At 49.1% G+C, this 21,972-nt stretch overlaps 32 non-coding genes across 32 annotated transcripts; all 32 read left to right on the plus strand.

Moving 5' to 3' along the window:
- Positions 1-2,680: 2,680 nt before the first annotated feature.
- Positions 2,681-2,797, plus strand: LOC124024771. The gene has a single exon (XR_006837071.1). It is a non-coding gene; the product is annotated as a U5 spliceosomal RNA (small nuclear RNA).
- A 214-nt stretch (positions 2,798-3,011) lies between these two features.
- On the plus strand, positions 3,012-3,201 carry LOC124024765. The gene has a single exon (XR_006837065.1). It is a non-coding gene; the product is annotated as a U2 spliceosomal RNA (small nuclear RNA).
- Positions 3,202-3,601: 400 nt separating this feature from the next.
- LOC124024772 lies at positions 3,602-3,718 on the plus strand. The gene has a single exon (XR_006837072.1). It is a non-coding gene; the product is annotated as a U5 spliceosomal RNA (small nuclear RNA).
- Positions 3,719-3,969: 251 nt separating this feature from the next.
- On the plus strand, positions 3,970-4,160 carry LOC124024758. The gene has a single exon (XR_006837058.1). It is a non-coding gene; the product is annotated as a U2 spliceosomal RNA (small nuclear RNA).
- A 409-nt stretch (positions 4,161-4,569) lies between these two features.
- Positions 4,570-4,686, plus strand: LOC124024773. Its single transcript, XR_006837073.1, has one exon. It is a non-coding gene; the product is annotated as a U5 spliceosomal RNA (small nuclear RNA).
- Positions 4,687-4,916: 230 nt separating this feature from the next.
- LOC124024769 lies at positions 4,917-5,107 on the plus strand. Its single transcript, XR_006837069.1, has one exon. It is a non-coding gene; the product is annotated as a U2 spliceosomal RNA (small nuclear RNA).
- Positions 5,108-5,546: 439 nt separating this feature from the next.
- Positions 5,547-5,663, plus strand: LOC124024774. Its single transcript, XR_006837074.1, has one exon. It is a non-coding gene; the product is annotated as a U5 spliceosomal RNA (small nuclear RNA).
- A 270-nt stretch (positions 5,664-5,933) lies between these two features.
- Positions 5,934-6,124, plus strand: LOC124024781. The gene has a single exon (XR_006837080.1). It is a non-coding gene; the product is annotated as a U2 spliceosomal RNA (small nuclear RNA).
- Positions 6,125-6,538: 414 nt separating this feature from the next.
- LOC124024775 lies at positions 6,539-6,655 on the plus strand. Its single transcript, XR_006837075.1, has one exon. It is a non-coding gene; the product is annotated as a U5 spliceosomal RNA (small nuclear RNA).
- A 242-nt stretch (positions 6,656-6,897) lies between these two features.
- LOC124024789 lies at positions 6,898-7,088 on the plus strand. The gene has a single exon (XR_006837088.1). It is a non-coding gene; the product is annotated as a U2 spliceosomal RNA (small nuclear RNA).
- Positions 7,089-7,508: 420 nt separating this feature from the next.
- On the plus strand, positions 7,509-7,624 carry LOC124024784. Its single transcript, XR_006837083.1, has one exon. It is a non-coding gene; the product is annotated as a U5 spliceosomal RNA (small nuclear RNA).
- Positions 7,625-7,853: 229 nt separating this feature from the next.
- On the plus strand, positions 7,854-8,044 carry LOC124024790. The gene has a single exon (XR_006837089.1). It is a non-coding gene; the product is annotated as a U2 spliceosomal RNA (small nuclear RNA).
- Positions 8,045-8,493: 449 nt separating this feature from the next.
- Positions 8,494-8,610, plus strand: LOC124024776. The gene has a single exon (XR_006837076.1). It is a non-coding gene; the product is annotated as a U5 spliceosomal RNA (small nuclear RNA).
- A 247-nt stretch (positions 8,611-8,857) lies between these two features.
- On the plus strand, positions 8,858-9,048 carry LOC124024759. Its single transcript, XR_006837059.1, has one exon. It is a non-coding gene; the product is annotated as a U2 spliceosomal RNA (small nuclear RNA).
- A 422-nt stretch (positions 9,049-9,470) lies between these two features.
- LOC124024786 lies at positions 9,471-9,590 on the plus strand. The gene has a single exon (XR_006837085.1). It is a non-coding gene; the product is annotated as a U5 spliceosomal RNA (small nuclear RNA).
- A 241-nt stretch (positions 9,591-9,831) lies between these two features.
- LOC124024760 lies at positions 9,832-10,022 on the plus strand. The gene has a single exon (XR_006837060.1). It is a non-coding gene; the product is annotated as a U2 spliceosomal RNA (small nuclear RNA).
- A 420-nt stretch (positions 10,023-10,442) lies between these two features.
- On the plus strand, positions 10,443-10,559 carry LOC124024777. The gene has a single exon (XR_006837077.1). It is a non-coding gene; the product is annotated as a U5 spliceosomal RNA (small nuclear RNA).
- A 244-nt stretch (positions 10,560-10,803) lies between these two features.
- Positions 10,804-10,994, plus strand: LOC124024761. Its single transcript, XR_006837061.1, has one exon. It is a non-coding gene; the product is annotated as a U2 spliceosomal RNA (small nuclear RNA).
- A 441-nt stretch (positions 10,995-11,435) lies between these two features.
- LOC124024787 lies at positions 11,436-11,556 on the plus strand. Its single transcript, XR_006837086.1, has one exon. It is a non-coding gene; the product is annotated as a U5 spliceosomal RNA (small nuclear RNA).
- Positions 11,557-11,794: 238 nt separating this feature from the next.
- On the plus strand, positions 11,795-11,982 carry LOC124024767. The gene has a single exon (XR_006837067.1). It is a non-coding gene; the product is annotated as a U2 spliceosomal RNA (small nuclear RNA).
- Positions 11,983-12,388: 406 nt separating this feature from the next.
- Positions 12,389-12,505, plus strand: LOC124024778. Its single transcript, XR_006837078.1, has one exon. It is a non-coding gene; the product is annotated as a U5 spliceosomal RNA (small nuclear RNA).
- Positions 12,506-16,757: 4,252 nt separating this feature from the next.
- On the plus strand, positions 16,758-16,942 carry LOC124024770. Its single transcript, XR_006837070.1, has one exon. It is a non-coding gene; the product is annotated as a U2 spliceosomal RNA (small nuclear RNA).
- A 422-nt stretch (positions 16,943-17,364) lies between these two features.
- On the plus strand, positions 17,365-17,484 carry LOC124024788. Its single transcript, XR_006837087.1, has one exon. It is a non-coding gene; the product is annotated as a U5 spliceosomal RNA (small nuclear RNA).
- Positions 17,485-17,748: 264 nt separating this feature from the next.
- Positions 17,749-17,932, plus strand: LOC124024768. The gene has a single exon (XR_006837068.1). It is a non-coding gene; the product is annotated as a U2 spliceosomal RNA (small nuclear RNA).
- Positions 17,933-18,355: 423 nt separating this feature from the next.
- Positions 18,356-18,472, plus strand: LOC124024779. The gene has a single exon (XR_006837079.1). It is a non-coding gene; the product is annotated as a U5 spliceosomal RNA (small nuclear RNA).
- Positions 18,473-18,714: 242 nt separating this feature from the next.
- On the plus strand, positions 18,715-18,905 carry LOC124024762. Its single transcript, XR_006837062.1, has one exon. It is a non-coding gene; the product is annotated as a U2 spliceosomal RNA (small nuclear RNA).
- Positions 18,906-19,318: 413 nt separating this feature from the next.
- LOC124024782 lies at positions 19,319-19,435 on the plus strand. Its single transcript, XR_006837081.1, has one exon. It is a non-coding gene; the product is annotated as a U5 spliceosomal RNA (small nuclear RNA).
- Positions 19,436-19,682: 247 nt separating this feature from the next.
- On the plus strand, positions 19,683-19,872 carry LOC124024763. Its single transcript, XR_006837063.1, has one exon. It is a non-coding gene; the product is annotated as a U2 spliceosomal RNA (small nuclear RNA).
- A 400-nt stretch (positions 19,873-20,272) lies between these two features.
- On the plus strand, positions 20,273-20,388 carry LOC124024785. The gene has a single exon (XR_006837084.1). It is a non-coding gene; the product is annotated as a U5 spliceosomal RNA (small nuclear RNA).
- A 252-nt stretch (positions 20,389-20,640) lies between these two features.
- On the plus strand, positions 20,641-20,829 carry LOC124024766. The gene has a single exon (XR_006837066.1). It is a non-coding gene; the product is annotated as a U2 spliceosomal RNA (small nuclear RNA).
- A 415-nt stretch (positions 20,830-21,244) lies between these two features.
- On the plus strand, positions 21,245-21,361 carry LOC124024783. Its single transcript, XR_006837082.1, has one exon. It is a non-coding gene; the product is annotated as a U5 spliceosomal RNA (small nuclear RNA).
- Positions 21,362-21,586: 225 nt separating this feature from the next.
- On the plus strand, positions 21,587-21,776 carry LOC124024764. The gene has a single exon (XR_006837064.1). It is a non-coding gene; the product is annotated as a U2 spliceosomal RNA (small nuclear RNA).
- The last annotated feature ends 196 nt before the right edge of the window (positions 21,777-21,972 follow it).

The following is a 21,972-nucleotide window of genomic DNA, read 5'->3' on the forward strand; positions in this document are numbered from 1 at the left end:
ATACACCTGTGGCCGATTCAACTGATTGGACATGATTGAGAAAGAACCACACCTGTCTATATCAGCTCCCACAGTTGACAGTGCATGTCACAACAGAAACCATTCCATTCGTATGTGTATTTATTATGGATGGGGTTTATTATGGATCTCCATTAGTTCCTGCCAAGGCAGCAGCTACTCGTCCTGGGGTTTATTATGGATCCCCATTAGTTCCTGCCAAGGCAGCAGCTACTCTTCCTGGGGTTTATTATTGATCCCCATTAGTTCCTGCCAAGGCAGAAGCTACTCTTCCTGGGGTTTATTATGGATCCCCATTAGTTCCTGCCAAGGCAGCAGCTACTCTTCCTGGGGTTTATTATGGATCCCCATTAGTTCCTGTCAAGGCAGCAGCTACTCCTCCTGGGGTTTATTATGGATCCCCATTAGTTCCTGCCAAGGCAGCAGCTACTCTTCCTGGGGTTTATTATGGATCCCCATTAGTTCCTGCCAAGGCAGAAGCTACTCTTCCTGGGGTTTATTATGGATCCCCATTAGTTCCTGCCAAGGCAGCAGCTACTCTTCCTGGGGTTTATTATTGATCCCCATTAGTTCCTGCCAAGGCAGAAGCTACTCTTCCTGGGGTTTATTATGGATCCCATTAGTTCCTGCCAAGGCAGCAGCTACTCGTCCTGGGGTTTATTATGGATCCCCATTAGTTCCTGCCAAGGCAGCAGCTACTCTTCCTGGGGTTTATTATTGATCCCCATTAGTTCCTGCCAAGGCAGAAGCTACTCTTCCTGGGGTTTATTATGGATCCCCATTAGTTCCTGCCAAGGCAGCAGCTACTCTTCCTGGGGTTTATTATGGATCCCCATTAGTTCCTGTCAAGGCAGCAGCTACTCCTCCTGGGGTTTATTATGGATCCCCATTAGTTCCTGCCAAGGCAGCAGCTACTCTTCCTGGGGTTTATTATGGATCCCCATTAGTTCCTGCCAAGGCAGAAGCTACTCTTCCTGGGGTTTATTATGGATCCCCATTAGTTCCTGCCAAGGCAGCAGCTACTCTTCCTGGGGTTTATTATGGATCCCCATTAGTTCCTGCCAAGGCAGCAGCTACTCTTCCTGGGGTTTATTATGGATCCCCATTAGTTCCTGCCAAGGCAGCAGCTACTCTTCCTGGGGTTTATTATGGATCCCCATTAGTTCCTGCCAAGGCAGCAACTACTCTTCCTGGGGTTTATTATGGATCCCCATTAGTTCCTGCCAAGGCAGCAGCTACTCTTCCTGGGGGTTTATTATGGATCCCCATTAGTTCCTGCCAAGGCATCAGCTACTCTTCCTGGGGTTTATTATGGATCTCAATTAGTTCCTGCCAAGGCAGCAGCTACTCTTCCCGGGGTTTATTATGGATCCCCATTAGTTCCTGCCAAGGCAGCAGCTACTCTTCCTGGGGTTTATTATGGATCCCCATTAGTTCCTGCCAAGGCAGCAGCTACTATTCCTGGGGTTTATTATGGATCCCCATTAGTTCCTGTCAAGGCAGCAGCTACTCTTCCTGGGGTTTATTATGGATCCCCATTAGTTCCTGCCAAGGAAGCAGCTACTCTTCCTGGGGTTTATTATGGATCCCCATTAGTTCCTGCCAAGGCAGCAGCTACTCTTCCTGTGAGTTTATTATGGATCCCCATTAGTTCCTGTCAAGGCAGCAGCTACTCTTCCTGGGGTTTATTATGGATCCCCATTAGTTCCTGCCAAGGCAGCAGCTACTCTTCCTGGGGTTTATTATGGATCCCCATTAGTTCCTGCCAAGGCAGAAGCTACTCTTCCTGGGGTTTATTATGGATCCCCATTAGTTCCTGCCAAGGCAGCAACTACTCTTCCTGGGGTTTATTATGGATCCCCATTAGTTCCTGCCAAGGCAGCAGCTACTCTTCCTGGGGGTTTATTATGGATCCCCATTAGTTCCTGCCAAGGCATCAGCTACTCTTCCTGGGGTTTATTATGGATCTCAATTAGTTCCTGCCAAGGCAGCAGCTACTCTTCCCGGGGTTTATTATGGATCCCCATTAGTTCCTGCCAAGGCAGCAGCTACTCTTCCTGGGGTTTATTATGGATCCCCATTAGTTCCTGCCAAGGCAGCAGCTACTATTCCTGGGGTTTATTATGGATCCCCATTAGTTCCTGTCAAGGCAGCAGCTACTCTTCCTGGGGTTTATTATGGATCCCCATTAGTTCCTGCCAAGGCAGCAGCTACTCTTCCTGGGGTTTATTATGGATCCCCATTAGTTCCTGCCAAGGCAGCAGCTACTCTTCCTGGGGTTTATTATGGATCCCCATTAGTTCCTGCCAAGGCAGCAGCTACTCTTCCTGGGGTTTATTATGGATCCCCATTAGTTCCTGCCAAGGCAGCAGCTACTCTTCCTGTGAGTTTATGTCAAGAGCAGCATGATTGTGTGTGTGTGGTGTGTGTGTGTGTGTGTGTGTGTGTGTGTGTGTGTGTGTGTGTGTGTGTGTGTGTGTGTGTGTGTGTGTGTGTGTGTGTGTGTTTCTCTCTGTATCTGTGCCTCTGTGTGTGCGCTCTGTGTCGTTCTTTTTATCCACACAGCCCTCGAAAACTTGGAAGAGTGGGTTCGGGAGCACCCGCGGGTACCCGGCCTAGAGTGCACAGAGTGTGTCTCGGGCCCCCGCCTCTGACTTCCACACGATTCTGGTTTCTCTTCATTACGCACAAGCCTTTCGCCTTTTACTAAAGACTTCCGTGGAGAGGAACACTTACGAGTTCAACGTATTTTTGGAGGGGCTTTGCTTCTTACAGAGCCCGCTATCTTGTTTCAAGAGAAATTGACCGACCGACAGACAGACAGACAGAGGTGGGCCAGGACAGTGACTTAAGGACACATTAGCGACTTTTTCCAAAAAACACGTGAGTGAGTGACTGAAGGAGGGAGGAAGGAACCGCCGGCTTTTGCCAACCCGCCGAGGTCTGTTGAGACCCCCGGGGGCCCGGCGGTTGCAGGGTTCCATTTGTGGGTTATCGCTTCTCGGCCTTTTGGCTCAGATCAAGTGTAGTATCTGTTCTTATCAGTTTAATATCTGATACGTCCCCCATCGGGGGACTACATATTAAATGGATTTTTCGAACAGGGAGTCGGAAATGGGGCTTGCTCCGTCCGCTCCACGCATCGACCCGGTATTGCAGTACCTCCGGAACGGTGCAACACTTTTCTGCCGTTGTCAAGGAAAATTGCTATGCTAAACAGCTAGCTAGCTAGCAGAAGAAAAGCTAGCTAGCTAGCTAGCAGAAGAAGGAAAGAAACATTCAAACTGAAGAAAGGCGAAGCGCTCTTCAATGTGGTCCCCGTTTCCCGCCATTTTTGTTAAAAAAAAAAAAAAAAAAAAAAAAAAAAAGAAGCTGGGCCAGGATTGTGTGTGTGTGTGTGTGTGTGTGTGTGTGTGTGTGTGTGTGTGTGTTCTCTCTGTCTGTGCCTCTGTGTGTGTCTCTGTGTCGTTCTTTTATCCACAGCAGCCCTCGAAAACTTGGAAGAGTGGGTTCCGGGAGCACCCGCGGTACCCGGCCTAGAGTGCACAGAGTGTGTCTCGGGCCCCCGCCTCTGACTTCCACACGATTCTGGTTTCTCTTCATTACGCACAAGCCTTTCGCCTTTTACTAAAGACTTCCGTGGAGAGGAACACTTACGAGTTCAACGTATTTTTGGAGGGGCTTTGCTTCTTACAGAGCCCGCTATCTTGTTTCAAGAGAAATTGACCGACCGACAGACAGACAGACAGACAGACAGACAGACAGACAGAGGTGACAGACAGCCAGGACAGTGACTTAAGGACACATTAGCGACTTTTTCCAAAAACACAGTGAGTGAGTGACTGTGACTGAGGGAGGGAGGAGGGAGGAAGGAACCGCCGGCTTTTGCCAACCCGCCGAGGTCTGTTGAGACCCCGGGGCCCGGCGGTTGCAGGGTTCCATTTGTGGGTTATCGCTTCTCGGCCTTTTGGCTCAGATCAAGTGTAGTATCTGTTCTTATCAGTTTAATATCTGATACGTCCCCCATCGGGGGACTACATATTAAATGGATTTTTCGAACAGGGAGTCGGAAATGGGGCTTGCTCCGTCCGCTCCACGCATCGACCCGGTATTGCAGTACCTCCGGGAACGGTGCAACACTTTTCTGCCGTTGTCAAGGAAAATTGCTATGTAAACAGCTAGCTAGCTAGCAGAAGAAAAGCTAGCTAGCTAGAAGCTAGCAGAAGAAGGAAAGAAACATTCAAACTGAAGAAAGGCGAAGCGCTCTTCAATGTGGTCCCCGTTTCCGCCATTTTTGTTAAAAAAAAAAAAAAAAAAAAAAAAATTGGGCCAGGATTGTGTGTTGTGTGTGTGTGTGTGTGTGTGTGTGTGTGTGTGTGTGTGTGTGTGTGTGTTTCTCTCTGTCTGTGCCTCTGTGTGTGTCTCTGTGTCGTTCTTTTTATCCACAGCAGCCCTCGAAAACTTGGAAGAGTGGGTTCCGGGAGCACCCAGAAGGGTACCCGGCCTAGAGTGCACAGAGTGTGTCTCGGGCCCCCGCCTCTGACTTCCACACGATTCTGGTTTCTCTTCATTACGCACAAGCCTTTCGCCTTTTACTAAAGACTTCCGTGGAGAGGAACACTTACGAGTTCAACGTATTTTTGGAGGGGCTTTGCTTCTTACAGAGCCCGCTATCTTGTTTCAAGAGAAATTGACCGACCGACAGACAGACAGACAGAGGTGGGCCAGGACAGTGACTTAAGGACACATTAGCGACTTTTTCCAAAAAACACGTGAGTGAGTGAGTGAGTGACTGAGGGAGGGAGGGAGGGAGGAAGGAACCGCCGGCTTTTGCCAACCCGCCGAGGTCTGTTGAGACCCCCGGGGGCCCGGCGGTTGCAGGGTTCCATTTGTGGGTTATCGCTTCTCGGCCTTTTGGCTCAGATCAAGTGTAGTATCTGTTCTTATCAGTTTAATATCTGATACGTCCCCCATCGGGGGACTACATATTAAATGGATTTTTCGAACAGGGAGTCGGAAATGGGGCTTGCTCCGTCCGCTCCACGCATCGACCCGGTATTGCAGTACCTCCGGGAACGGTGCAACACTTTTCTGCCGTTGTCAAGGAAAATTGCTATGTAAACAGCTAGCTAGCTAGCAGAAGAAAAGCTAGCTAGCTAGCTAGCTAGCAGAAGAAAAGCTAGCTAGCTAGCTAGCAGAAGAAGGAAAGAAACATTCAAACTGAAGAAAGGCGAAGCGCTCTTCAATGTGGTCCCCCGTTTCCCGCCATTTTTGTTAAAAAAAAAAAAAAAAAAAAAAAAAATTGGGCCAGGATTGTGTGTGTGTGTGTGTGTGTGTGTGTGTGTGGTGTGTGGTGTGTGTGTGTGTGTGTTTCTCTCTCTGTCTGTGCCTCTGTGTGTGTCTCTGTGTCGTTCTTTTTATCCACAGCAGCCCTCGAAAACTTGGAAGAGTGGGTTCCGGGAGCACCCGCGGGTACCCGGCCTAGAGTGCACAGAGTGTGTCTCGGGCCCCCGCCTCTGACTTCCACACGATTCTGGTTTCTCTTCATTACGCACAAGCCTTTCGCCTTTTACTAAAGACTTCCGTGGAGAGGAACACTTACGAGTTCAACGTATTTTTGGAGGGGCTTTGCTTCTTACAGAGCCCGCTATCTTGTTTCAAGAGAAATTGACCGACCGACAGACAGACAGACAGACAGACAGACAGACAGACAGACAGACAGACAGACAGACAGACAGACAGACAGACAGAGGTGGGCCAGGACAGTGACTTAAGGACACATTAGCGACTTTTTCCAAAAAACACGTGAGTGAGTGACTGAGGGAGGGAGGAAGGAACCGCCGGCTTTTGCCAACCCGCCGAGGTCTGTTGAGACCCCCGGGGGCCCGGCGGTTGCAGGGTTCCATTTGTGGGTTATCGCTTCTCGGCCTTTTGGCTCAGATCAAGTGTAGTATCTGTTCTTATCAGTTTAATATCTGATACGTCCCCCATCGGGGGACTACATATTAAATGGATTTTTCGAACAGGGAGTCGGAAATGGGGCTTGCTCCGTCCGCTCCACGCATCGACCCGGTATTGCAGTACCTCCGGGAACGGTGCAACACTTTTCTGCCGTTGTCAAGGAAAATTGCTATGTAAACAGCTAGCTAGCTAGCAGAAGAAAAGCTAGCTAGCTAGCTAGCAGAAGAAGGAAAGAAACATTCAAACTGAAGAAAGGCGAAGCGCTCTTCAATGTGGTCCCCCGTTTCCCGCCATTTTTGTTAAAAAAAAAAAAAAAAAAAAAAAAAATTGGGCCAGGATTGTGTGTGTGTGTGTGTGTGTGTGTGTGTGTGTGTGTGGTGTGTGGTGTGTGTGTGTGTGTGTTTCTCTCTCTGTCTGTGCCTCTGTGTGTGTCTCTGTGTCGTTCTTTTTATCCACAGCAGCCCTCGAAAACTTGGAAGAGTGGGTTCCGGGAGCACCCGCGGGTACCCGGCCTAGAGTGCACAGAGTGTGTCTCGGGCCCCCGCCTCTGACTTCCACACGATTCTGGTTTCTCTTCATTACGCACAAGCCTTTCGCCTTTTACTAAAGACTTCCGTGGAGAGGAACACTTACGAGTTCAACGTATTTTTGGAGGGGCTTTGCTTCTTACAGAGCCCGCTATCTTGTTTCAAGAGAAATTGACCGACCGACAGACAGACAGACAGACAGACAGACAGACAGACAGACAGACAGAGGTGGGCCAGGACAGTGACTTAAGGACACATTAGCGACTTTTTCCAAAAAACACGTGAGTGAGTGACTGAGGGAGGGAGGAAGGAACCGCCGGCTTTTGCCAACCCGCCGAGGTCTGTTGAGACCCCCGGGGGCCCGGCGGTTGCAGGGTTCCATTTGTGGGTTATCGCTTCTCGGCCTTTTGGCTCAGATCAAGTGTAGTATCTGTTCTTATCAGTTTAATATCTGATACGTCCCCCATCGGGGGACTACATATTAAATGGATTTTTCGAACAGGGAGTCGGAAATGGGGCTTGCTCCGTCCGCTCCACGCATCGACCCGGTATTGCAGTACCTCCGGGAACGGTGCAACACTTTTCTGCCGTTGTCAAGGAAAATTGCTATGTAAACAGCTAGCTAGCTAGCAGAAGAAAAGCTGCTAGCTAGCTAGCAGAAGAAGGAAAAGAAACATTCAAACTGAAGAAAGGCAGCCAGCGCTCTTCAATGTGGTCCCCGTTTCCCGCCATTTTTGTTAAAAAAAAAAAAAAAAAAAAAAAAAATTGGGCCAGGATTGTGTGTGTGTGTGTGTGTGTGGTGTGTGTCCTGGGGTGTGGTGTGTGGGTGGGTATGGCATCTGGTGGGAGTGTGTTCCTGTCACTGTCTGTGCCCTGTTTGTCTCTGTGTCGTTCTTTTTATCCACCAGCCCTCGAAAACTTGGAAGAGTGGGTTCGGGAGCACCCGTTTTACCCGGCCTAGAGTGCACAGAGTGTGTCTCGGGCCCGCCTCTGACTTCCACACGATTCTGGTTTCTCTTCATTACGCACAAGCCTTTCGCCTTTACTAAAGACTTCCGTGGAGAGGAACACTTACGAGTTCAACGTATTTTTGGAGGGGCTTTGCTTCTTACAGAGCCCGCTATCTTGTTTCAAGAGAAATTGACCGACCGACAGACAGACAGACAGACAGACAGAGGCAGGGCCAGGAGACAGAGTGACTTAAGGACACATTAGCGACTTTTTCCAAAAACACGTGAGTGAGTGAGTGAAATGAGGGAGGGAGGAAGGAACCGCCGGCTTTTGCCAACCCGCCGAGGTCTGTTGAGACCCCGGGAGCCGGCGGTTGCAGGGTTCCATTTGTGGGTTATCGCTTCTCGGCCTTTTGGCTCAGATCAAGTGTAGTATCTGTTCTTATCAGTTTAATATCTGATACGTCCCCCATCGGGGGACTACATATTAAATGGATTTTTCGAACAGGGAGTCGGAAATGGGGCTTGCTCCGTCCGCTCCACGCATCGACCCGGTATTGCAGTACCTCCGGGAACGGTGCAACACTTTTCTGCCGTTGTCAAGGAAAATTGCAGCTATAGCTAAGACCTAGCTAGCTAGCAGAAGAAAAGCTAGCTAGCTAGCTAGCAGAAGAAGGAAAGAAACATTCAAACTGAAGAAAGGCGAAGCGCTCTTCAATGTGGTCCCCCGTTTCCCGCCATTTTTGTTAAAAAAAAAAAAAAAAAAAAAATTGGGCCAGGATTGTGTGTGTGTGTGTGTGTGTGTGTGTGTGTGTGTGTGTGTGTGTGTGTCCTGGGTGTGTGTGTCTGTGGACTGGTTTAACTCTCTCTGTCTGTGCCTCTGTGTGTGTCTCTGTGTCGTTCTTTTTATCCACAGCAGCCCTCGAAAACTTGGAAGAGTGGGTTCCGGGAGCACCCGCGGGTACCCGGCCTAGAGTGCACAGAGTGTGTCTCGGGCCCCCGCCTCTGACTTCCACACAGTATAGATGATGGGTGGTCGATTCTGGTTTCTCTTCATTACGCACAAGCCTTTCGCCTTTTACTAAAGACTTCCGTGGAGAGGAACACTTACGAGTTCAACGTATTTTTGGAGGGGCTTTGCTTCTTACAGAGCCCGCTATCTTGTTTCAAGAGAAATTGACCGACCGACAGACAGACAGACAGACAGACAGACAGACAGACAGACAGACAGACAGACAGACCCAGGACAGTGACTTAAGGACACATTAGCGACTTTTTCCAAAAAACACGTGAGTGAGTGACTGAGGGAGGGAGGAAGGAACCGCCGGCTTTTGCCAACCCGCCGAGGTCTGTTGAGACCCCGGGGGTAGAAAAGCGGTTGCAGGGTTCCATTTGTGGGTTATCGCTTCTCGGCCTTTTGGCTCAGATCAAGTGTAGTATCTGTTCTTATCAGTTTAATATCTGATACGTCCCCCATCGGGGGACTACATATTAAATGGATTTTTCGAACAGGGAGTCGGAAATGGGGCTTGCTCCGTCCGCTCCACGCATCGACCCGGTATTGCAGTACCTCCGGGAACGGTGCAACACTTTTCTGCCGTTGTCAAGGAAAATTGCTATGTAAACAGCTAGCTAGCTAGCAGAAGAAAAGCAGCTAGCTAGCTAGCAGAAGAAGGAAGAGAAACATTCAAACTGAAGAAAGGCGAAGCGCTCTTCAATGTGGTCCCCGTTTCCCGCCATTTTTGTTAAAAAAAAAAAAAAAAAAAAAAAAAAAAAATTGGGCCAGGATTGTGTGTGTGTGTGTGTGTGTGTGTGTGTGTGTGTGTGTGGGGGATCTCAAACCTTTTGTCTCTGTCTGTGCCTGGTGTGTGTCTCTGTGTGCCTCTGTGTCTCTTTTTCTTTTTGACACAGCAGCCCTCGAAAACTTGGAAGAGTGGGTTCCGGGGGAGCACCCTTGGGTACCCGGCCTAGAGTGCACAGAGTGTGTCTCGGGCCCCCGCCTCTGACTTCCACACGATTCTGGTTTCTCTTTCATTATTACGCACAAGCCTTTCGCCTTTTACTAAAGACTTCCGTGGAGAGGAACACTTACGAGTTCAACGTATTTTGGAGGGGCTTTGCTTCTTACAGAGCCCGCTATCTTGTTTCAAGAGAAATTGACCGACCGACAGACAGACAGACAGACAGACAGACAGACAGACAGACAGACAGACCAGGACAGGACAGTGACTTAAGGACACATTAGCGACTTTTTCCAAAAACACGTGAGTGAGTGACTGAGGAGGGAGGAAGGAACCGCCGGGTTTTTGCCAACCCGCCGAGGTCTGTTGAGACCCCGGGGGCCCAAGGCGGTTGCAGGGTTCCATTTGTGGGTTATCGCTTCTCGGCCTTTTGGCTCAGATCAAGTGTAGTATCTGTTCTTATCAGTTTAATATCTGATACGTCCCCCATCGGGGGACTACATATTAAATGGATTTTTCGAACAGGGAGTCGGAAATGGGGCTTGCTCCGTCCGCTCCACGCATCGACCCGGTATTGCAGTACCTCCGGGAACGGTGCAACACTTTTCTGCCGTTGTCAAGGAAAATTGCTATGTAAACAGCTTCGCTAGCTAGCAGAAGAAAAGCTAGCTAGCTAGCTAGCAGAAGAAGGAAAGAAACATTCAAACTGAAGAAAGGCGAAAAAGCGCTCTTCAATGTGGTCCCCGTTTCCCGCCATTTTTGTTAAAAAAAAAAAAAAAAAAAAAAAAAATTGGGCCAGGATTGTGTGTGTGTGTGTGTGTGTGTGTGTGTGTGTGTGTGTGTGTGTGTGGTGTGTGTGTGTGTGTGTTTCTCTCTCTGTCTGTGCCTCTGTGTGTGTCTCTGTGTCGTTCTTTTTATCCACAGCAGCCCTCGAAAACTTGGAAGAGTGGGTTCCGGGAGCACCCGCGGGTACCCGGCCTAGAGTGCACAGAGTGTGTCTCGGGCCCCCGCCTCTGACTTCCACACGATTCTGGTTTCTCTTCATTACGCACAAGCCTTTCGCCTTTTACTAAAGACTTCCGTGGAGAGGAACACTTACGAGTTCAACGTATTTTTGGAGGGGCTTTGCTTCTTACAGAGCCCGCTATCTTGTTTCAAGAGAAATTGACCGACCGACAGACAGACAGACAGACAGACAGACAGACAGACAGACAGACAGACAGAGGTGGGCCAGGACAGTGACTTAAGGACACATTAGCGACTTTTTCCAAAAAACACGTGAGTGAGTGACTGAGGGAGGGAGGAAGGAACCGCCGGCTTTTGCCAACCCGCCGAGGTCTGTTGAGACCCCGGGTTCCGGCGGTTGCAGGGTTCCATTTGTGGGTTATCGCTTCTCGGCCTTTTGGCTCAGATCAAGTGTAGTATCTGTTCTTATCAGTTTAATATCTGATACGTCCCCCATCGGGGGACTACATATTAAATGGATTTTTCGAACAGGGAGTCGGAAATGGGGCTTGCTCCGTCCGCTCCACGCATCGACCCGGTATTGCAGTACCTCCGGGAACGGTGCAACACTTTTCTGCCGTTGTCAAGGAAAATTGCTATGTAAACAGCTAGCTAGCTAGCAGAAGAAAAGCTAGCTAGCTAGCTAGCTAGCAGAAGAAAAGCTAGCTAGCTAGCTAGCAGAAGAAGGAAAGAAACATTCAAACTGAAGAAAGGCGAAGCGCTCTTCAATGTGGTCCCCGTTTCCCGCCATTTTTGTTAAAAAAAAAAAAAAAAAAAAAAAAAAAATTGGGCCAGGATTGTGTGTGTGTGTGTGTGGTGTGGTGTGGAAGGTGTGTGTGTGTGTTCTCTGAAAGATCTAAATGTCTGTGCTCTGTGTCTGTCCTCTGTGTCTCTGTTCAGTTTTTTATCCACAGCAGCCCTCGGGACTTGGAAGAGTGGGTTCCGGGAGCACCCGCGGGTGCCCGGCCTAGAGTGCACAGAGTGTGTCTCGGGCCCCGCCTCTGACTTCCACACGATTCTGGTTTCTCTTCATTACGCACAAGCCTTTCGCCTTTTGGGGACTAAAGACTTCCGTGGAGAGGAACACTTACGAGTTCAACGTATTTTTGGAGGGGCTTTGCTTCTTACAGAGCCCGCTATCTTGTTTCAAGAGAAATTGACCGACCGACAGACAGACAGACAGACAGACAGACAGACAGACAGACAGACAGAGGTGGGCCAGGACAGTGACTTAAGGACACATTAGCGACTTTTTCCAAAAACACGTGAGTGAGTGACTGAGGGAGGGAGGAAGGAACCGCCGGCTTTTGCCAACCCGCCGAGGTCTGTTGAGACCCCGGGGGCCCGGCGGTTGCAGGGTTCCATTTGTGGGTTATCGAATGGCCTTTTGGCTCAGATCAATGTAGTATCTGTTCTTATCAGTTTAATATCTGATACGTCCCCATCGGGGGACTACATATTAAATGGATTTTTCGAACAGGGAGTCGGAAATGGGGCTTGCTCCGTCCGCTCCACGCATCGACCCGGTATTGCAGTACCTCCGGGAACGGTGCAACACTTTTCTGCCGTTGTCAAGGAAAATTGCTATGTAAACAGCTAGCTAGCTAGCAGAAGAAAAGCTAGCTAGCTAGCTAGCAGAAGAAGGAAAGAAACATTCAAACTGAAGAAAGGCGAAGCGCTCTTCAATGTGGTCCCCGTTTCCCGCCATTTTTGTTAAAAAAAAAAAAAAAAAAAAAAAAAAAAAAAAATTGGGCCAGGATTGTGTGTGTGTGTGTGTGTGTGTGTGTGTGTGTGTGTGTGTGTGTGTGTTTCTCTCTCTGTCTGTGCCTCTGTGTGTGTCTCTGTGTCGTTCTTTTTATCCACAGCAGCCCTCGAAAACTTGGAAGAGTGGGTTCCGGGAGCACCCGCGGGTACCCGGCCTAGAGTGCACAGAGTGTGTCTCGGGCCCCCGCCTCTGACTTCCACACGATTCTGGTTTCTCTTCATTACGCACAAGCCTTTCGCCTTTTACTAAAGACTTCCGTGGAGAGGAACACTTACGAGTTCAACGTATTTTTGGAGGGGCTTTGCTTCTTACAGAGCCCGCTATCTTGTTTCAAGAGAAATTGACCGACAGACAGACAGACAGACAGACAGACAGACAGACAGACAGACAGACAGACAGACAGACAGACAGACAGACAGACAGACAGACAGACAGACAGAGGTGGGCCAGGACAGTGACTTAAGGACACATTAGCGACTTTTTCCAAAAAACACGTGAGTGAGTGACTGAGGGAGGGAGGAAGGAACCGCCGGCTTTTGCCAACCCGCCGAGGTCTGTTGAGACCCCCGGGGGCCCGGCGGTTGCAGGGTTCCATTTGTGGGTTATCGCTTCTCGGCCTTTTGGCTAAGTTCAAGTTGGGTACTGATCTGTTCCCCTTATCAAAAGTTTGGCCGGAGGGCAGGATCAACAGTCAGCCAGAGGGGGACTGCATACGTTAAATGGATTTTTCGAACAGGGCCAGTCAAATGGGGCAGAGAATGGTTCATCAGGACGGTGATCATTGAAGGGTTAAGGGTGGACCCAGGGCACGTTTACTGCTTGCAGCGGAAAATGGCGGCGGAGGGCTATGACCTGTCCCTAAACAGTGAGGCCTGAGCTGTAAGAAGGAAAGAAACATTCAAACCTGCAAGAAAGAAGGCAGCCAGTGAGCCGTTTCAATGTTTCCAGGTTTCCCTTTGTGCCATTTTGGACTTAAAAAAAAAAAAAAAAATCCCTATTGGGGGATGATTGTTCCTAGGCCGGTTTGGAAAAGTGAGTCCTGTGGTGTGGTGTGTGGGACGGGTATGGCATCTGGTCAGGGAGTGTTTTCTCACGCTGAATAGGGACCCGGAAGTGATGATAAGTTGGTTCATCCACAGCAGCCTATTTCTCCATTGAGCGGACCGGGGCACCTGTTTTATTCAGGCCAGAGTGCACAGAGTTTGTAGAAGCTGCCGCCTCTGACTTCCATGTGGTTTCACAGGGTGCAACCTGCTGAACTAAAGACTTCCGGGAGAAACAGGTCACGAGCCAACTGCAGAGAGGCTCGAGTTTGCAATGGCTGTGGGAGCCCGGGCCATTTGTTTCAAGAGAAATTGACCCTTTAGACAACGACCATGACAGACAGACAGACAGACCGGGTGGGCCAGGAGGAGTGACTTAAGGACACATTAGCGAGGAGGTTTTGAGGAAAAAACACGAGGAGGTGAGTGAATCCTGAGGGAGGGAGGAAGGAACCGTCCGGATGGTTGCCAACCCGCCGGAGCTGCTGAGACCCCCGGGGCCTGGGAGGACAGTCCATTTGTGAGACGTCAGGGTTATCGCCACCCGGCCCCTTTGGCTCAGATCAGGTAGTATCTGTTCTTAGGGGTCAGTTGGATCGGATACGTCTTCAGATAAAGGGACTACAGGAAGGTTAAATGGAAAAGAACAGAAGTCGGAAATGGGTTACTGACCGGGTGGCGCTCCAAGAGCATAAGAAGCCGGGGTGGCCATCTCCAACCGGTTTTTAACGTGCTGAACCCGGATTTCTGGGGATGAAGGGTCAGATGAGGGGGAGGAGAATAAGGATCCAGCGGTTTCAAAGGATCTAGCTGCAGAAGAAGGGTGGGTTTCAAAGAAACATTCAAACTGAAGGGGCGGGGGAGCAGGTCCAGGGGGCTTCAATTGGTCCCCGCTTCCTGGGACAGGAATTTTTGAGAAAAATAAAAAAAAAAAAAAAAAAAGGGTTCAATGGACTGTGCACAGGTACGGTCCGTGTGTGTGTCTTCCAGTCCTGGGAAGCATCACAGGACTGTGGACTGGTATTAACCGTGAGGACTCTTCCAGCCCTGTGTGTGTCTCTTCGTGGCACCAGGTTATCCACAGCAGTGACAATACCTGGAAGAGTGGGACTTTGGGATGGGGGAGGCTCCCCGGCCTGAGTGCACAGACAGTCTAGAGATGATGGGTGGTCTTATTGGTTTCTTATTCATTGGTATGCCCTTTACAATTGTAACAGTGAAGACTTCCGTAAGGGATAAGGGGAAGAGAGGAGGGGTATTTCAGTTCAAGTGTCCCCTTCCAGGTTTGTTTTTTACAGAGCCCGTTCTTTTAAGGGACATTGGGATAGACAGACAGACAGTGTTTACAAGACAGACAGACAGGACAGTCAGACAGAGGATGGGAGGACTGTGACTTTTGTTTGACACATTTTTGCGACTTTTCCAAAAAACATTTTAGTGGTAGATGCAGACTGAGGGAGGGAGGTTTCGTTTTGTTAACATTTATGCTCCTGCTGAACCAAGAGGTAGAAAAGATATTTTTTTGGCTCTGCCAGGGTTCCATTTGTGGGTTAATCGAACTGTGGTTTTGGCTCAGATTTCAATGTCTCTTTTGAAGGCACTTTAATATTTTAGCCTACCCTATTTGGTTTCAGTAGTTAAATGATTTTTCATTGAGGGACTCTTTCAGAGTCTCCGACCGCTCCACGCATCGAGGGTATGAGTATGGGCAAACTCAACACTTTCCCGTTGTCAAGGAAAATTTTATTTTTTTACCAGTTTCTGTGCCAGTCTCAAAAGTCACTGTGTCTCCAGAAGAAGGAAAGAAACATTCAAACTGAAGAAAGGCCAAGCGCTTTCAATGTGGTCCCCCGTTTCCGATATTTTTTTAAAAAAAAAATTTTGGCCAGATCTTTCTTTTGGGAGGCTTTTAAATCTCATTACGAGATGTGGGGGGTCTCAAACCTGTTTTTGGTTCCCTAGTTGAATGGTGGGAGTGTGTGAAGCGCAATGTCTGCGCACCCTGGCTCATTTCACACTGTGTGACTAAGGCCCGAGCAACAGGAAGGTTTTCAGCGGCTACAGGGGGAGCTGACTGCCTTGGTGTCAGCTGAGAATAAGAGTGAGAGGGATGTGGAGAGGATGGAGGGTTCCAAAGTAGGTTGGGGATTTTTTCAGGGGAAGGCCAGGGATTTTCTATTTAGATGTCAAAGGGACAAGTTTGAGTTTGGTGAGGCTAGCAGCTCATATTTTTGGACAGATTAAGGCTGCCCAGAGCCCGCAGTTGTTTCAAGAGAAATTGACCGACCGACAGACAGAACAGCCCATTTTTTTAGGGGGGGACAGACAGACCCAAAGGGGATGACAGACAGAATCAGAAGAAATAGACGGTTCGCCAGACAGTGACTTTCACATGGGGTTTTTCCAAAAACACGTTCCCCGGATGCAGCCTCTGATCTCGAGGGAGGGAGGAAGGAAGTTGAGGCTGCATTGCGGGGTTTTGACCAGCCAACAAGGTACCAGGCTACGATGGGTTCCACGGGGTTTTATGTCACCTTCTGGGAGATTTTGGGGAGAGATTTCTTTTCAGTAATTAAATCGGTGTACGACTCAGGGCTCCTGGGGTTTTCAATGAGGGAGGGGCTTGACCGTCCGCTTCACAAGAAAGGGAAAGGGACAACCTGGGGAATTACAGGCCCATTACGCTTTTCTGTGTTGTCAGACTAAAAGTGGTAGCCCGTGTCCTAGCGGGCCGTCTAGCAGAAGGTTCTGCCCCATGTCATACATGAGGACCAGACTTGTGGGGTGGAGAAACATTCAAACTGAAGAAAGGTGAGACGCGGATGGACTCTTCAATGTGGTCCCAAGACAGACGTTTGCCCTCATTTTGGTGGGATTAAAAATGGAAAAAAAAAAAAATAAAGTGCACCATGGGTTTCTCTTTTCAGTTATGGAAAGGATGGGTTTGTGGCTGTGTTTTGAGGTGGGTGGGGATTCTATATGGCAGTGGGAAGTAGGGTTTTCTCTAAATGTCTGTGGGGAGGTGGTTCTCTCAGCAGACTTTTTATCCACAGCAGCCCTCTGAAAACTCTGGAAGTGTTGGTTCATGGAACCTCTGGCAGCAGCTATCCGGGCAGACACAGAGTGTGTCTCGGGCCCCCGCCTCTGACTTCCACACTTCTGGTTTCTCTTCATTACGCAGATGACATGACTTTTTTCTAAAGACTTCCGTGGAGAGGAACACTTAGGGTTCAACGTATTTTTGGAGGGGCTTTGTTCGGACAGAGCCCGGGGGCTTGTTTCAAGAGAAATCCTCAGAAGTTTTTGGACCGACAGACAGACAGACAGACAGACAGACAGACAGACACAGAGGTGGGCCAGGACAGTGACTTAAGGACACATTGGGGACTTTTTGAAAAACACGTGAGTGAGTGATCAACTGAGGGGGAGGAAGGAACCGGGTGGGGCTTTTGAAACCCGCCGAGGTCTCTATGAGACCCCGGGTTCTTGTCATTAAAGCAGGGTTCTTCATTTGTGGGTTATTTGGCCTATGTTTTTCCTTTTGGCTCAGATCACAGGAAGTATCTGTTCTTATCAGTTTAATCCTTTGTTTCGGGGGACTACATATTAAATGGATTTTGGTGCAACAGGGAGTCGGGAAATGGGGTTGCTGACCTCCGCTCCACGCATTGACCCGGTATTGCAGTCTTCAATATGAACTGGTGCAACACTTTTCTGCCGTTGTCAAGGAAAATTGCTATGTAAACAGCTAGCTAGCTAGCAGAAGGTTGATAGCATGGGACTACTCAGCAGAAGAAGGAAAGAAACATTCAAACTGAAGAAAGGCGAAGCGCTCTTCAATGTGGTCCCCGTTTCCCGCCATTTTTGTTAAAAAAAAAAAAAAAAAAACCTTGGGCCAGGATTGTGTGTGTGTGTGTCTGTGTGTGTGTGTGTGTGGTGTGTGTGTGTGTGTGAAAGTGTGTGTGTGTGTGTGTTTACTCTCTCTGTCTGTGCCTCTGTGTGTGTCTCTGTGTCAAAGTTCTTTTTATCCACAGCAGCCCTCGAAAACTTGGAAGAGTGGGTTCCGGGAGCACCCGGGAGTGCCCGGCCTAGAGTGCACAGAGTGTTCTCGGGCCCCCGCCTCTGACTTCCACACGATTCTGGTTTCTCTTCATTACGCACAAGCCTTGGGCCTTTTGGGGATAAAGACTTCCGTGGAGGGAACACTTACGAGTTCAACGTATTTTTGGAGGGGACTTTGCTTCTTACAGAGCCCGTTCTTGTTTCAAGAGAATTGACCGAGTGACAGACAGACAGACAGACAGACAGACAGACAGACAGACAGACAGACAGACAGACAGAGGTGGGCCAGGACAGTGACTTAAGGACACATTAGCGACTTTTTCCAAAAACACTCTGAGTGAGCTGAAGTAGGGAGGAAGGAACCGGCCTCGTTTTGCCAACCCGTGTATTTTCTATTTTGATTGTGGTGGTTTTGTTCATGTATTGCAGGGTTCCATTTTGGAAAATTATGTTTAAAATGAATTTTGGCTTAAATAAAATATTTAGTATCTGTTCTTATCAGTTTAATATCTGATACGTCCCCCATCGGGGGACTACATATTAAATGGATTTTTCGAACAGGAGTCGGAAATGGGGCTTGCTCCGTCCGCTCCACGCATCGACCCGGTATTGCAGTACCTCCGGGAACGGTGCAACACTTTTCTGCCGTTGTCAAGGAAAATTGCTATGTAAACAGCTAGCTAGCTAGCAGAAGAAAAGCTAGCTAGCTAGCTAGCAGAAGAAGGAAAGAAACATTCAAACTGAAGAAAGGCGAAGCGCTCTTCAATGTGGTCCCCGTTTCCCGCCATTTTTGTTAAAAAAAAAAAAAAAAAAAAAAAAAAATTGGGCCAGGATTGGGCCAGGATTGTGTGTGTGTGTGTGTGTGTGTGTGTGTGTGTGTGTGTGTGTGTGTGTGTGTGTGTGTGTGTTTCTCTCTGTCTGTGCCTCTGTGTGTGTCTCTGTGTCGTTCTTTTTATCCACAGCAGCCCTCGAAAACTTGGAAGAGTGGGTTCCGGGAGCACCCGCGGGTACCCGGCCTAGAGTGCACAGAGTGTGTCTCGGGCCCCCCTCTCTGACTTCCACACGATTCTGGTTTCTCTTCATTACGCACAAGCCTTTCGCCTTTTACTAAAGACTTCCGTGGAGAGGAACACTTACGAGTTCAACGTATTTTTGGAGGGGCTTTGCTTCTTACAGAGCCCGCTATCTTGTTTCAAGAGAAATTGACCGACCGACAGACAGACAGACAGACAGACAGACAGACAGACAGACAGACAGACAGACAGCCAGGACAGTGACTTAAGGACACATTAGCGACTTTTTCCAAAAACACGTGAGTGAGTGACTGAGGGAGGGAGGAAGGAACCGCCGGCTTTTGCCAACCCGCCGAGGTCTGTTGAGACCCCCGGGGGCCCGGCGGTTGCAGGGTTCCATTTGTGGGTTATCGCTTCTCGGCCTTTTGGCTCAGATCAAGTGTAGTATCTGTTCTTATCAGTTTAATATCTGATACGTCCCCCATCGGGGGACTACATATTAAATGGATTTTTCGAACAGGGAGTCGGAAATGGGGCTTGCTCCGTCCGCTCCACGCATCGACCCGGTATTGCAGTACCTCCGGGAACGGTGCAACACTTTTCTGCCGTTGTCAAGGAAAATTGCTATGTAAACAGCTAGCTAGCTAGCAGAAGAAAAGCTAGCTAGCTAGCTAGCAGAAGAAGGAAAGAAACATTCAAACTGAAGAAAGGCGAAGCGCTCTTCAATGTGGTCCCCCGTTTCCCGCCATTTTTGTTAAAAAAAAAAAAAAAAAAAAAAATTGGGCCAGGATTGTGTGTGTGTGTGTGTGTGTGTGTGTGTGTGTGTGTGTGGTGTGTGGTGTGTGTGTGTGTGTGTTTCTCTCTCTGTCTGTGCCTCTGTGTGTGTCTCTGTGTCGTTCTTTTTATCCACAGCAGCCCTCGAAAACTTGGAAGAGTGGGTTCCGGGAGCACCCGCGGGTACCCGGCCTAGAGTGCACAGAGTGTGTCTCGGGCCCCCGCCTCTGACTTCCACACGATTCTGGTTTCTCTTCATTACGCACAAGCCTTTCGCCTTTTACTAAAGACTTCCGTGGAGAGGAACACTTACGAGTTCAACGTATTTTTGGAGGGGCTTTGCTTCTTACAGAGCCCGCTATCTTGTTTCAAGAGAAATTGACCGACAGACAGACAGACAGACAGACAGACAGACAGACAGACAGACAGACAGACAGACAGACAGAGCCAGGACAGTGACTTAAGGACACATTAGCGACTTTTTCCAAAAAACACGTGAGTGAGTGACTGAGGGAGGGAGGAAGGAACCGCCGGCTTTTGCCAACCCGCCGAGGTCTGTTGAGACCCCGGGGCCCGGCGGTTGCAGGGTTCCATTTGTGGGTTATCGCTTCTCGGCCTTTTGGCTCAGATCAAGTGTAGTATCTGTTCTTATCAGTTTAATATCTGATACGTCCCCCATCGGGGACTACATATTAAATGGATTTTTCGAACAGGGAGTCGGAAATGGGGCTTGCTCCGTCCGCTCCACGCATCGACCCGGTATTGCAGTACCTCCGGGAACGGTGCAACACTTTTCTGCCGTTGTCAAGGAAAATTGCTATGTAAACAGCTAGCTAGCTAGCAGAAGAAAAGCTAGCTAGCTAGCTAGCAGAAGAAGGAAAGAAACATTCAAACTGAAGAAAGGCGAAGCGCTCTTCAATGTGGTCCCCGTTTCCCGCCATTTTGTTAAAAAAAAAAAAAAAAAAAAATTGGGCCAGGATTGTGTGTGTGTGTGTGTGTGTGTGTGTGTGTGTGTGTGTGTGTGTGTGTGTGTGTGTGTTTCTCTCTGTCTGTGCCTCTGTGTGTGTCTCTGTGTCGTTCTTTTATCCACAGCAGCCCTCGAAAACTTGGAAGAGTGGGTTCCGGGAGCACCCGCGGGTACCCGGCCTAGAGTGCACAGAGTGTGTCTCGGGCCCCCGCCTCTGACTTCCACACGATTCTGGTTTCTCTTCATTACGCACAAGCCTTTCGCCTTTACTAAAGACTTCCGTGGAGAGGAACACTTACGAGTTCAACGTATTTTTGGAGGGGCTTTGCTTCTTACAGAGCCCGCTATCTTGTTTCAAGAGAAATTGACCGACCGACAGACAGACAGACAGACAGACAGACAGACAGACAGACAGACAGGGCAGACAGAGGTGGGCCAGGACAGTGACTTAAGGACACATTAGCGACTTTTTCCAAAAACACGTGAGTGAGTGAGTGACTGAGGGAGGGAGGAAGGAACCGCCGGCTTTTGCCAACCCGCCGAGGTCTGTTGAGACCCCGGGGCCCGGCGGTTGCAGGGTTCCATTTGTGGGTTATCGCTTCTCGGCCTTTTGGCTCAGATCAAGTGTAGTATCTGTTCTTATCAGTTTAATATCTGATACGTCCCCATCGGGGACTACATATTAAATGGATTTTTCGAACAGGGAGTCGGAAATGGGGCTTGCTCCGTCCGCTCCACGCATCGACCCGGTATTGCAGTACCTCCGGGAACGGTGCAACACTTTTCTGCCGTTGTCAAGGAAAATTGCTATGTAAACAGCTAGCTAGCTAGCAGAAGAAAAGCTAGCTAGCTAGCTAGCAGAAGAAGGAAAGAAACATTCAAACTGAAGAAAGGCGAAGCGCTCTTCAATGTGGTCCCCGTTTCCGCCATTTTTGTTAAAAAAAAAAAAAAAAAAAAAAAAAAATTGGGCCAGATTGTGTGTGTGTGTGTGTGTGTGTGTGTGTGTGTGTGTGGTGTGTGTGTGGTGTGTGTGTGTGTGTGTGTGTTCTCTCTGTCTGTGCCTCTGTGTGTGTCTCTGTGTCGTTCTTTTTATCCACAGCAGCCCTCGAAAACTTGGAAGAGTGGGTTCCGGGAGCACCCGCGGTACCCGGCCTAGAGTGCACAGAGTGTGTCTCGGGCCCCGCCTCTGACTTCCACACGATTCTGGTTTCTCTTCATTACGCACAAGCCTTTCGCCTTTTACTAAAGACTTCCGTGGAGAGGAACACTTACGAGTTCAACGTATTTTTGGAGGGGCTTTGCTTCTTACAGAGCCCGCTATCTTGTTTCAAGAGAAATTGAGAAATTGACCGACCGACAGACAGACAGACAGAGGTGGGCCAGGACAGTGACTTAAGGACACATTAGCGACTTTTTCCAAAAACACGTGAGTGAGTGAGTGACTGAGGGAGGGAGGAAGGAAGGAACGCCGGCTTTGCCAACCCGCCGAGGTCTGTTGAGACCCCGGGGCCCGGCGGTTGCAGGGTTCCATTTGTGGGTTATCGCTTCTCGGCCTTTTGGCTCAGATCAAGTGTAGTATCTGTTCTTATCAGTTTAATATCTGATACGTCCCCCATCGGGGACTACATATTAAATGGATTTTTCGAACAGGGAGTCGGAAATGGGGCTTGCTCCGTCCGCTCCACGCATCGACCCGGTATTGCAGTACCTCCGGGAACGGTGCAACACTTTTCTGCCGTTGTCAAGGAAAATTGCTATGTAAACAGCAGCTAGCTAGCAGAAGAAAGCTAGCTAGCTAGCTAGCAGAAGAAGGAAAGAAACATTCAAACTGAAGAAAGGCGAAGCGCTCTTCAATGTGGTCCCCGTTTCCCGCCATTTTTGTTAAAAAAAAAAAAAAAAAAAAAAAATTGGGCCAGGATTGTGTGT

This window comes from Oncorhynchus gorbuscha, unplaced genomic scaffold (assembly GCF_021184085.1).
Source record: "Oncorhynchus gorbuscha isolate QuinsamMale2020 ecotype Even-year unplaced genomic scaffold, OgorEven_v1.0 Un_scaffold_1995, whole genome shotgun sequence".
Lineage (NCBI taxonomy): Eukaryota > Metazoa > Chordata > Actinopteri > Salmoniformes > Salmonidae > Oncorhynchus > Oncorhynchus gorbuscha.